Below are 13,419 nucleotides of genomic sequence, written 5' to 3' on the forward strand. Positions count from 1 at the left end.
ATTCCCACAGTTCAATCAATTAATATTTCAAAAATATTAAAAACAATTAACCATAAAAACTGTATAATTACTTCAGAGGACTCTGTAAATTAATTCACAGCTCAGGCCTCTACCCAAAGGACTGCTATTAAAAATTAAAAGCTACCTATATTTTACTCTAATTTGATGATATTAATAGCATAGCAGTAATTTTCATCTTAAAAAAAAAGCAGAATTGATCAAAGTTTTTCTCAGATTAAAATTTTGATTCTGAGCTTTAGAACTTTTTTGCCTATATCTATTATACCTCTACTAAAAAATGAATTTAAAAAATATCCAAATACTTTATTAAAATGGTTGATCTTTCCCCATATACCTAAAATAATATTTAAGTGAGTCACAAAGGTAAGTAATATGATAGCTCTTTTCACACTTTTTGTTGTTTTTAACCTTTTAAATACATTATACAAAGGAGACTAAAATTTTAGAAAATAATGTTAAATATCTATTGCCACTTGAGTCATAATTATTATATATGACTACACATTTATACACACACAGACATAGACATACATACATACACTCATGCATAAATAGATCTCCATTTAAAGAGTCCCCTGAGGAAAGCGCACTACTGCTGTGACCACTGCATTAACAAGTTAAAAATGAATAAACAGCTCTATTTCTTCACAGTTTTTAAAATTTTAAGGGTTTAAATTTTCTTCCATTCACATAATTATTATACCAGAATGAAGCAGTGCCATATTTTATTCTAGCACTCCTGTCTTCTTTAATTTCCCGCAGTAGCCCCAGGTTTAAAGAAATTGGGACACTATGTAGCCTTAAAAAGAAAAAAGCTTAACAGTCAAAATGTTCAACATCCAAGAAAATTGAAAATAAGCAGTAGTACGCCTTCTCTCCTCAAAATAAATCAAAAGAAAATGTGTCTAACTAGTTATTATTAGGAACAAATTGGTGTAAACAAGGTTAAAAAAAACTTACTCTAAAATAAAATTCTTCATTCCATTTTGGATTCAGTGTCTGGAAGAGAAATTATTTATTTTTAAACATGTGTTATGATCTTTAGAACTGGTAAAGGTATCTAATACAATTGAAGTCATAAAATTCACATGTACATCCTTGTGCTTATTAAGAAAATTCACTATCTAAGAAATCCAGAAAATAGTCCCCAAAACCCCAAACCAAACCTCCCAAAAAAAACAACAGAAAACCCCAATCATATAGCAAATTGATTGAAATTCTTCCACAGATAAAACTGTGTGTGGGAGTGCATTTATGAGGCAGAGGTTCTAAAAATAGATTCTCAACTATTAATAGAAATCTATCACTAGAACAGAGATCATCAGGGATCTATATGGAGACATTGTGGTGAAGAGAAGAAAACCATATCATTTATTAAAACAGAAATAATATGATACTAAGATATGGATGGACTTAACTGTCAACTTTTTATGGAGCAATAAAATGTTTGGGGGAAAGCTTAGGAAGACCGGTTTTGTTTTAAAAATTTAGCATTTGCTAATTAAAAATTAAAATGGCTAAACTTGGAGGGAATTTTTCACAAAAGGGAGATCGTTTGTATTAATGAACTCGGGGAAAACACCCACTAGGTAGAAAACAAAGAAAATTTTTCTTTAATTATACAGGACAAGTATTTTTCTCAGGAATTATATATCCATATGTAATACAGATATATAGTAATTGAAACAGACAAAAAAAATCATTTGCATGCTTTAGCACAATGTACATACCCAGATGTGTAGTATTCCCCAAAATGAACCAAGATCATATTTCTAGTGAAGTTTGCCAGTCTGACTTTTAGTCTCATATGGGAATAAGACTTTATACATAGAAGTACACACATGCATAAATATATGCACTGGAAAAGAAAAGATGTATAAAAATATTCTTGCAACTCCATATTCAGCTTTTGATATATGCTAGCCAGATTCATGCAGAAATATCAACCTATTTCTTTAAGGTAAGGTTTCATAGAAAAAAATAAAAAGGCAAGAAATTTTCATTCAGTACCATAATATATAGAAACAAAAGACTGTCACAAAAATTGCATACTGCGCTGGCATTAAAATATCAGGATTGTTTTTTCTCCAAAAACTCTATAACTAAAGATTAAAAAAAAAACACCTCAATAGACAAAGTTGCATTATTTTTATTGAAAAATGTGCAAGACAGATAAGAATGAGAAAGATACACTAAGAAAGAAAGCAAGAGATACATGAGCAAGAGGGAGGAGGAAAAGGGACGGGCAAAGAAAGAGACAGGGAGGAAGAAAAGCAGGGAGAAAGGAGGGGAGGAAGAGGGACAAAAGGGAGGCAAGGAAGAGAGGGAGAGGGAATGGTGGAAAAAAAAAAAAAAAGATTTGATGTGATGTCAGTCACCTAGGCCCAGGGTTCCCCTTTCCTGCATGCATAAGGATGCAATCCTTGAGACACACATTCTATCAATTCTGAGGCACAAAGGTAAATGGAAAACTAGAGAACAATAAAAATGTATAATACACAGCATGGAGGAATAACAGAGAGATGAAGAGAATGAAGATGAGAGTGATTCATCAACACTGAGAACAGGACAGATATACTAACCAGGATGTTGGCAGTCGACTACCCAGGAGGCAAAGAAAGGGAAACAGCCACCACTGCAGACGCAGGGGCGCAGGGGCAGGGAGAAGGAAATTTTTTTAAATCCCCACAGCAGAAAACCCTCCTCAGTACTAGAATGCTATTGTCGCTTTTGTTTGTTTGGTTCTCTCTCTCTTGAGAGAAAGTGGGCTAGGAGAGCCCTGCACTAACTCCTAGCCAGCTTCCTTCCTGCCACACTGATGGCTGAGCAAATGACAGCTAATAATGCAGGAAACAATGGCTGGCCACCAGCGTCCTCCACGGGAAGCTTCTAACTAATCAAAACATATTCTACTATTTTGAAAACAGATTTTTTAATGCCAGGCACCATGAAACCATAGAGGTTACACAATAATCATTTTTCCTTTCACAAAATGACCTTTACGATGAGCTCAGAGGCACATTTGGTGTTGCCCATGCAGCAGAAAGCCAGCATTTCAGTAGCTAGGATAAGGATATTCAGGAGTCAGGCAAACCCCAAATCACTTGATTGGGTAAAGTGGATGCCATACAAAAACAGAATGAGGTAAAGGAAAAATAATAATCATGCAAAAATGATAACCATGTGAAAATAAGAATATTCTCAAAGAAAACATAGATGTGTATTATTCAACTTTCCTTATAGATGGAAAACATGCAAAAAGCCAGTTAGAAACAGAGGTTCAAATCTATATTTTTTTCCTAATTACTCTTTGATTTTATTTAGCATGCATGATATTAAACAAGCATTTAATTCTCTTTGACAATTGTTTCTTCTTCTATTTCTGAAATCCAGATGGTGCTCAGCTTACCTAAAAGCTATTTTAAATTACATATCCACACTTAAAGTATTTGTAGTTTAAGCTATAGAATGAGGCAAAACACAAAGGCACCTGCCTAATTCTTTTTAAAGCAAACATGTTCTAATTTAAGAATAAGGTTTTTATTATCTGTTAAAAATTAGAGGAAAAAACATTTTTTCCTGAAAAAATGATCAACATTGAAAGTTTCCTTAGTCTTTTGATGCTTTAGCCTGAGTCTTCCTAGATATGTGACCATGAATAAGTCATTTAAGTTCTTAGATTCTAGGCAACGCTATGAGACCATAAATTACACATCTGATTCAGTGGAGAGAGTGGCTATATAGGGAATTTCCCACATAAAATTATAGATTCTTAAATCAAGATGGCTGCTCAATGTTCTCTCTTCCCCAACCCATCTCCCAAAGGTTTTGTAACCAATCAAGGAATATTTATTAAATGTTTATATAATAAACATTGAGAATACAAATACAAAAGGAAGCAGTCCTGGGATCTCAAATCCTCAACTATGAAATTAAAGGATTGAACTAAGTGGCTTTGAAAGTCAGTAAGCCTTTATTATACACTTAATAGTAATTATTATATTATTATACACTTAATGCTAACATTATTTATTATATCTTTATTATACACCTAATATATGCCAGGCATTATGCTAAATACTGGTATTTAGGTTCTTAAGCAAATATTTGTGGTTTACAAAAGGAGGAGGGGGATAAAAGCTAGCAAGTGAACAGTTGAAGATGAAAACAAAGGCATTTAGGGCAAGTAGGTGGTTCAGTAGATAGAAAGACAGAAATTCCTGGCTTTAGACATTTTCTAGCTGCATGATCCTGGGCAAGTCACTTAACCCCAATTGCCCACCCTTTATCATTCTTCTGCCTTAGAACTGATACTTAGTTATCAATTTTAAGACTGAAAAAAAATTAAAAGAAAAAACCCAGGCAATTATATTTTATGGCCCAAGGCATAATCCTTAGAAAACGTACTGATTTCAAAGAACTAGTTATGGTTTTTACACTAGAGATAAGCCCAACTTTAAATTAACAATTGAGTACTTACCTTTTTAATGGTTTTTGTCTGCACCAAAGCAAGTTCTCTGTTCTCATCTGCTACATATAGCGAAAGTTTTACATATGGATCACTGCAAGAAAAAAATCATATTTACTATAAATATAATTTTATATTCCTAAAGTGTATACACATTTGAAAATAATTTAATGGACAAATTCCAAAGTCAATGCTAATTGCTTATGGTTCGAGTGAATTTTGCAAACCAGGCAATAATGAGTTTTTAACACCTCCTTAAAAATATTACTGGGGAAAAAAAAAGAAAGGCTTTAATCATTCTAGGTTACAAAAGCCTAAGGGATTTCCTAAGCAGGTGATTCAATTCATCGTGCATTTATTAATCACTTACATGCAAAGAACTCTAAATACAAAAACAAACAAACAAGAAAAGAAATGGCCCTTGCCCTCAATAATCAGACATAGATCTGTAAGGGATCCTAGAGACTGTCAAGTCCAACGCCCTCATTTTATTTTTCTTTCAGTTCCGCAGTATTTTATTTTTCCCAATTACATGGAAAATTTTTCTTTAACATTTGTTTTCCTACAGTTTGCAGTTCAAATTCTCTCCTTCCTTTCCTTTCTCCAGGACAATAAACAATTTTATATAGGTTATATATGTGCTATAGGATATAGGATATATGTACTATCATGCAAATTATATTTCCATAATCATATTATGGAAGATACATTATCATCCACACACACACAAATATGAAGAAAATAAAAGGAAAAGTGGTCGGCTTCAATCTACATTCAGATTACACTGGTTCTTTCTCTTTTCATTGTGAGTCCTTTGGCAGAGTCATTCACAGCTGATCATCCTACAATACTTCTATTACTGTGTACATTGTTCTCCTGGTTCTGCTCATTTCACTTTACTTCATTTAAGTGTTTCCAGGTTTTTTTTGTGATCATCTTATTCATCATTTTTTATTGAATAATAATATTCCGTCACAACTATACACTGCAGCTTGCTCAGGCACTCTCCAATTAATAGGCAACTCCCTAATATCCAATTCTTTGCCCCCACAAAAAGAGCTACGATAAATTTTTTTGTTCAAATAAGTCTTTTTTCCTTTTTTCCCCTTTGTAAATCTCTTTGGGATATAGATCTAATAATGCTAATGGTGGATTAAAGGCCAGTCCCTTTATTTTTTACACACAAGGAAACTAGACCCAGAGGACTTAAGTCATTTGCCTGACAAGGTCACAAAGCCAGCAAGGTGGGAATTGAACTACTCTTCCTACAATACCAACAAGTAAGCATTGTACTTGGGAATGCAATAAACATAAAAAACAGATTAGAAAACAAAAGACTTGTATGAGTCCAGAGGGAGGAGTAAAGACAAAGTGAATCAAGAAACTTTTTGTGAGAGGTAGCACTTGATTTGAGACTTAAAAAAATAAGTAGTTTAAGAAGCCCAAGCCAGAAATACATAATATTGAATGATATCCTCTATTCCAATATTTTTTATAATTCTAATTTATCTTTATATACAGAGAACTAAAGACAAAAGAATAGGGAGACTGAACAGTCACTTGGCTGGTCTGAGGAGACCTCAGACTCAGTCCATCCAGCCTAATTCAGGGGGGCAAGCAATTGTGGCAGAGTGACAGATAAGAAGAATCACTAAGACATTACACATTTACAAGACCTAATTCAAAATGGACTACTGTTGCACCAAGTGTCAGACCATTTGTTTTGGAGTAAATTGGGAGGGAAGGAGAGGGGGGAGTCCAATCCAGATCTTTACATCATACTCTATGGCTGCAGGGGTAAGAGGGTCTGAGGGGGGACACTGGGAAGTAGGGGAGAAGAGGGTCTACTTTGTAGAGAGAATGAGGGTCACAATAAGACCCTAAGGGCCAAGCACATCAGGGATGATCAGGATGAGAATCAACCTCATGAATAGTTGGGGAACACCAGCATCACCTACAATGCCAATTGCAAAGCCAGTTGCCAGGCTACTCAGGCCCACTCTGAGACCTGCTCCGAAATGAGAGAAGTCCCAGTATCAGAGTTGAACAAGCACCACTAGACTATAATAACAATAAAACCAGTCATGATGAGAAGAATGATTTCCTTCATGCATAGCAATGATATCAGTGCCACTTTTTGTTGTGTCATAAACTGCACCAAGAACACTGATAACATGATGGCAGATGCACCCAAGACGGCGAAGGACATGTATTCTTGACACTCAAGAAATGTTTGTGCAGGGCCAATAGGCTGTTAGGTAGACCTGCCATGGGAAAGAGGCAAGAGCCCTGGAGTAGGTGGCAAGTAAAGGATTGGAGGGTGGATCAATGGGTGGGATGACATGAACTCAGGATTTTGAACTTCTAGGCAAGAGAGAAATAATTTGAGTTGAGACAAATAAGTTGAGACAAACCTCATCTAACCCCATCATTTACAGGTGAGATGAAAAGAGGTTAAGAGTCTTGACCCACAGGTAGTAAAAAGCCAAGCTAAACAAGTCTTTCAACTCCAAATCTAGGGTTCTGTCCATCACACTAGGAATGTGTAGCCTTTACCATTTCTACTCCAAAGAGGGGAAAAAAAAAAAAAACCCTCCAGAAATTTGTTTTCTTAAAACAGTAAAACCACTTTACACCTTACTCCCTAAAACATATTTTTGATCCAAGGATACTGGCCTTCCAGTTGTTTCACCAACAAGACATCTCATCTCTTGGTATTTTCTCTGGTTGTCCTCTATGCTTGGAACAATCTCCCTCCTCAATTCCTACTACTGACCTCCTTGGTTTCCTTTAAAAGGCAACTAAAATCCCACCTTGACTAGGAAGCCTTCCTCAACCTCTCTTAATTCCAGTGCTTTCCCTTATTAATTATTCCCTTTTTATCCTGTGCATAGCTTGTTATATAGATATCAGTTTAATTATCTCCCCCATTAGATTTTGAGTTCCTGCAGGACAGATTCTCTTTTGTCCTTTTGTATATGCCCAGTGTTTAGCACAGTGCCAATTGGATAGTTAGATCCTTAGTAAATGTTTTTTTTAATTAAATTGAAATGATTTATTTTTAAATACAGTTACATTCTAAGTGAATAAAAAGCTCCATCAAACAATTTACAGTTATCTCTCATTTTACAGATTAAATGCATTAGAGGAAAGTTTGTTGGAAAGTGAATTTCAGATTCGTGTTTCCTTACCAGGTAAAGGATGGTAAGAACCATAGAGTTGGATGATGTCTTAGGACTGGCCACATACTCAATTTTGTAGGTAAAGAAACTTCAGGCAATGAATGGGTTGAGACATGTTCACATTCATATAACTAGTCAGTGAACCCAAGCGCCTCTCAGTACAAATCTAGAACATTGCCCAATATACTTCAAATGACTCCAAAAATAAATTGTAGAAACTGAAAACTTTACATGTGAAAGGAATTGAGATGTGGGTTCCTATGGAAATAAATATCGTACATATGCAATAACTATCTCCCTTCTTCCCCTGGCAATGAAATTCTACTTGTAGCACTTTGCTGACTCTGCAATCTTCTGTTATTTGCTAAAAGACCATTTCTGTGAGAGTTAAGGGTCCCCAAGAATTCTCTCTGTCACTGGAAAATTATCTTACTTATACTAACTAGAAGCACCTAGGGGTTTGACTTGTTCTTTTGCCTGGGTATACTTTTATGTTAACAAAGTGTCACACTAACAACCATGTCAAAAAATTCCTTATGTTCATATTTTAAAAATAAGTTAAATAAGTGCATTGTTGGTTTTTTTTTTTCATTTTTAAGTTCCAAATCAAATTTACTTTAAACAGAAGATGTGATTCTATATCACAACTTAAAGGTATTGTACAATTTGAGGAAAAAACTCGATAGAATGTTTATCAACTTAATCACCTTTTTCTTTTTAAGAAAGTTTTATATATACTTTAAAAAATATTGTCAATACATGTAAAACCCAGTTTAACTGCTCGTTGGCTATGGGAGTGGGGGGAGGGAAAGAATATGAATCATGTAACCATGGGAAAATATCTTAAATTAATTAAATTCTAAAAAATTGGGTGGGGGGAGGGGAGGAAAAATTATCATTGTCATTTCCATATAACATATTAATTCCCATCCCCTGCAACATATAAAAAAGTTAAATAAAGCCAACAAACAAGACCTCTTAAATTCCTTCTAACTCTAAACTTCTGATCCTATGATCACAGTGGCCTAACAATGTATCTAGCTCCCATAGCACCCAAGGTCTCTTATCTAAAAAACAGACAAACTTCCTTATCTCTTCTCTGGGGCTATTTGATCTTTGCAATTACTCAGTGTACAACTTCATTTTAGTGTTAATTTTATGAAACAATTTGATACATGGATAAAATTTTATACATTTATGGATGTATGCATGTATGCTTAGAGAACCTTTCATTTAACTATGAGACCTGGTAACTATAATAGCAAACCTGTTTCAATAATCCATGTCGTCAGGATGACTTCACTGTGACTCTAATAGTGTGTCAACCTTGATTTACCAAACTCCTGTAGAATCAGGTACAATTTTGCTTTACTACTCTAAAGGATAAAAATGTGCCACCCAATACTTTCAGAAGACAAAAAATGAAATGAGTACATGTAACAACTCCAGAAAGATTGAAAAATAATGGATAAGTAGGGAAGAGGAAGGGAGAGAAGGAGAAAATCTAAAAGTATCCATCCAATAGCATTTATTCATGGTTTAGAGGAGAGAAGCAAAAAAGATAAAATTGTTCTATCCTTGGAGTGTGTGATAAATCAAAGTTAGGAATATGTTTGTACATATATGTATGTCTATATGTCTATATGTATCCATCTCTAATTTTGTTCCTCAGTTCCAGGTCCACATCAGCAAATGCTTCCCAGACATCAATATTGGGATCCCTATCATCTGAAATAAAATATTCCCACAACATGACTCATTTTCATTCTACATGAATTAACTCTTCCTTCTCAACTTCCCTATTTCTATAATCCGGGTTCATAATTTGAGTCATTCTTGACTCTTTTCACTTTCCAAATCTCCATATCACACACAATTTCATCAATTCTCTAGCTACAACATATCTTGAACCCATTCTTTTCTTCTCATTGACAGTCATGATCTTAGATTGGGCCCTTATCACCTCTCCAATGGTACAAAAGATTCTTAATTGGTCTCTCCAGTTCAAGAGCCTCTCCTCTACAATCCATCCTCCACATAAGTCATCAACATAATCTAAGACACAACTATGGCCATGTCATTAGTCTGTTCAAAAATCTTCCAATGGTGCTAGGATAAAATAAAAACTCCTAAACTTGGCATTCAAGGTCCCCTTCAACTGGCTCTAACCTGGTTCTAATCTGCTACAGCCTGATTTCATATTTCCCCACTAAATACACACTATATTTTACTGTTTCCCAAAATGACAGTCTATCTCTTGCATTTTGATAAGTGGACTGCTCTCCTTCCTCCCCATCTCTTAGAATTCTTACTTTCCTTCAAGGTTCAGCTCAAGAACCAACAAGAAGCCTTTTAATTCCCTGAGTGTTAGTATGCCATTTCCTTCTCCCTTTTACTGCTTCCTCCCCTCAAATTATTCTGTAGTTATCTGGCTACTTAAATGGTGTACCTTCACAATAGAATGTAAGTTCCTTGAATACAGGGATTTTTTTTTTTATCTTTGTATATCCAGTTGCCAGGAGAGAACCTTACATATAAAATGTATTTTTCTGCAGTACTGAAGTGAACACCTCTGATTGTTAAGAAATTCTTTCCTTAAACTAAGAATCTATCCACTGGTAAAGTCCTCCTAATTCATGTTCTATTCTTCAAGATCCAATAGAACGAGTCTAATCATTCCTTTATATATTGAAGCTTCAAATACTTAAAGTCAAATATATTCCAACTAAATCTTCTCTTTTACAAATTAATCATTAACTGTTCATTAAAATGTAACTCTTTTGAGAATTATTTTATCTTTCTTTGAATCCTTAGTGGTTACCACAGAGCCTGATATATAATAAGAACCTAGTAAACATATGTTGACTTATTGAATTCTTTCAGTCAATCACAGAACGGTTTTTATTCCCCTCTCCATCTTTGTGCTATCTTTATAGGAAATATGTAGGAGTGCTATCTTTATATGAAATATGACGAATATGATGAGTAGGATACAATACAATAAAACTTCGAAAGAGTTGCCTTAGAAACAGACTGACAGATGAGCATTTCCTTTCCTTTGGCCCCCTCTTTAAATATAGGAAATATGTAGTGTTTAACAATCAACTCTCTGAAAATCATGACGTATTAAGTTTAAAATGCATCATTAATCTCTTCTCCATCACTTTTTTAAGTCTAGACAATTAACTAAAACATAAATCATGTTCTAATTTGTTATAGTGTTTGGTGATTTCTGAGATGTAAATATTCACATAGAACATTTGACAATCAGCTCACTGGTACAAGTTGGCTTCAGTACATCCCCTAGATAAAGGCATGTAAATAAACCCATATTCTAGAATATGGAACTGGGAATAATTTCATTCATTTCTCTGTTCCCTTACCACCTTCCTTCTTCATTATTATTTACACATTTCTGAACTGACTTCTTTCATTACAGAAACCACCACTCAGACATGTATGGGAACCTATGAATATGTATTCATTTCCAAAGACGACACTAAAGAAATTAAAATCATACTGTGAATTCAGGAATAATCCTGGACTCACAGTCTCTTCCCATTGAATTCGTGTGAAGTTTGTCATTTGATAAGCACTGCCAGCAGCTTTCCAAATACCCTATCTGCTCTTCTTTTTCAGCCTGAATCCTTTAGTCTTAAACATCCACTTTAACTCCCAGAACTGCATGTCAAACTGCCTTGTAGCTTACAGCTGTTTCCCAGACAAGCAAAGTTGGGTCACAATACCTAGGGCTATGCTTCAGTGAATCCTTTTTGTGTTTATTCTGTCCTTATTGAACCAGATTATCTCATCAGTTCATCCTTTGCACATGTGTAAGAAAGGGGAACTTGTCTGGAATGTGGTTATAGGGCAAAGCCTTCATGGGAGTTCATGAGGCTGAGTGAGGAAAGCAAACTCTAAATTTGAGTTTGATATTCTGCCTCTCCAGGCAGGCTGGCACAATGGGTGAAGTAGGAGTAGAATATTGGAATGCAAGGGCACTTGGTGACCAGGTAGGTACCCACTGGCAAATTATTCTTATTGTTTGCAAGGTATTTTTAAAAGGAGAAGGTGGAGTGCTAAAAGCAGGTAAATTGTAACATTTCTGTGCAGCTACTAGGTATGATTCAGAGCCAGAAAAGACCTTTGAGACCATCTAATCCAATTCTCTTGTTTAGAAAGATGAAAACAGTAAGGTCTGAAAAGGGGAAGTAAAATTTCCAAGGACATATAAGCAAAAAATAAGAGCCTGGATTCAAAAAAGGGTCCTGAGATTACAAATCCAGGGTTCTTTCCTCCAAAACACATAGTACTCACTACTGTTTGTATTTCCTAATTTACATTTTACTTTAACTATTTCTATACTCTAGTGAACTCGATTTATCTTAATTTATATAGCTAAACCTGCTTTTGGGATTGGATTTGATGCTGGAAGTTTGTCCATGAGGAAAAAATGTTCTGCCAGCCAGCAATGGCTGTTTTGTGCTTCGTTCTATTGAATAATTCATACTTTGCCTATAGGGTTGGGTGGAGAGAGCCAAACTGGAATACTTGTCAACAACTGCCAGTCCAATGGGGTTAATTACTGTGATTAATGATTGTCTTGATGTTTGATGTTGAAATCTCTTGCCATATTTCCTCCCTTTCATTGCCAAATTCTTTAAAAAACAAAACAAAAAATTGCCTATACTTCTTCCCTCCATTTTCACACCCCTACTAAACATTTGCTTTCATTATTGCAATAACTTTCCTTTATAACAGTATTTGAGATACAGACCTTTGACATACATTTTGAATTGCTGATCTATTCATATGTGCACACACCACACAACCAAATATTCACACAGTATTTTTAAGCTTTATAAATTACTTTTCTAACAACAATAGTAGGTGTTGTTGTGTGAATTATGTTATCCTTATTGTACAAATGAGAAGGAAACTGAAGATTATGAAGATATAGTGACTTTGTCCAGAAGATCAAAAAGCTAGAAAGTGTCAGAACCAAGATATTAAACACAGCTCTTCAACTTCTAAGATTAAGCCTTATTCCACTAAAATAATAATTTTTAACCATAAGTTCACAAATTAAGACATTTTTAGCAATGTCCTATGAACTCAATATCCTTTTTTTAAAAAGCTTACTGTTTCCCCCCATTATTTTATTTGCTGTCTAAAAATAGAAGTTCACCTGAGCCAAAAATTCCTTTTCTCCGTGAATTATAACTTTGTCTGCTTGTCCTTTTGAGACCATGTCCCATATCTAGGGATCAGGATTTGCATACAATTCAACAAACATTTATTAAGCAATATTACAGCATAAACCAGACTCTGTGCTAGGTTATGAGGATATGAAGAAAAATAAATACATCTCTATCCTTTTGAAGCTTGCATTCTACTAAGGGATACAATATGTTTTATTGTTTTTGTTTGGTCTTTTCAGTCATGTCTGACTCTTCATGATTGCATTAAGGGATCTCTTGGCAAAGATAGTCCAGTAGTTTGCCATTTCCTTCTCAAGCTCATTTTATAAAGGAAGAACGTGAAATTAATAGGGTTAAGTGACTCACCTAGGGTCATTCAGCTAATATAAGTCTTAAGTCATATGTGAACTCAGGAAGATGAGATGTTCTAACTTGAGATTTGGTTCTTTATCCATTGTGCCACCTAGCTACCCAGTGTAAGTCAATAAAGTTATCCCTTATATATGGTATGGAGTAGGATGGGATTGAGGGAGTTAGGGGCAGTGAT

At 34.8% G+C, this 13,419-nt stretch overlaps 1 protein-coding gene and 1 pseudogene across 3 annotated transcripts in view; both read right to left on the minus strand.

The window, feature by feature from the left end:
* NEDD4L (NEDD4 like E3 ubiquitin protein ligase) overlaps window positions 1-4,583 on the minus strand; it is a 212,875-nt gene extending 208,292 nt beyond the window's left edge. For all 3 annotated transcript variants that reach the window (XM_044664562.1, XM_044664553.1, XM_044664545.1), the window contains exons 1-2: window positions 4,502-4,583; window positions 982-1,020 (exon numbers count right to left, since the gene is read on the minus strand). The gene's annotated coding sequence lies outside the window, so the exon portion shown is untranslated. The remainder of the gene's footprint in view (window positions 1-981; window positions 1,021-4,501) is intronic.
* Window positions 4,584-6,333: 1,750 nt separating this feature from the next.
* LOC123252132 lies at window positions 6,334-12,922 on the minus strand (annotated as a pseudogene).
* Between the last annotated feature and the right edge of the window lie 497 nt (window positions 12,923-13,419).

This window comes from Gracilinanus agilis, chromosome 1 (genome assembly GCF_016433145.1).
Source record: "Gracilinanus agilis isolate LMUSP501 chromosome 1, AgileGrace, whole genome shotgun sequence".
NCBI classification, from domain to species: Eukaryota; Metazoa; Chordata; class Mammalia; order Didelphimorphia; family Didelphidae; genus Gracilinanus; species Gracilinanus agilis.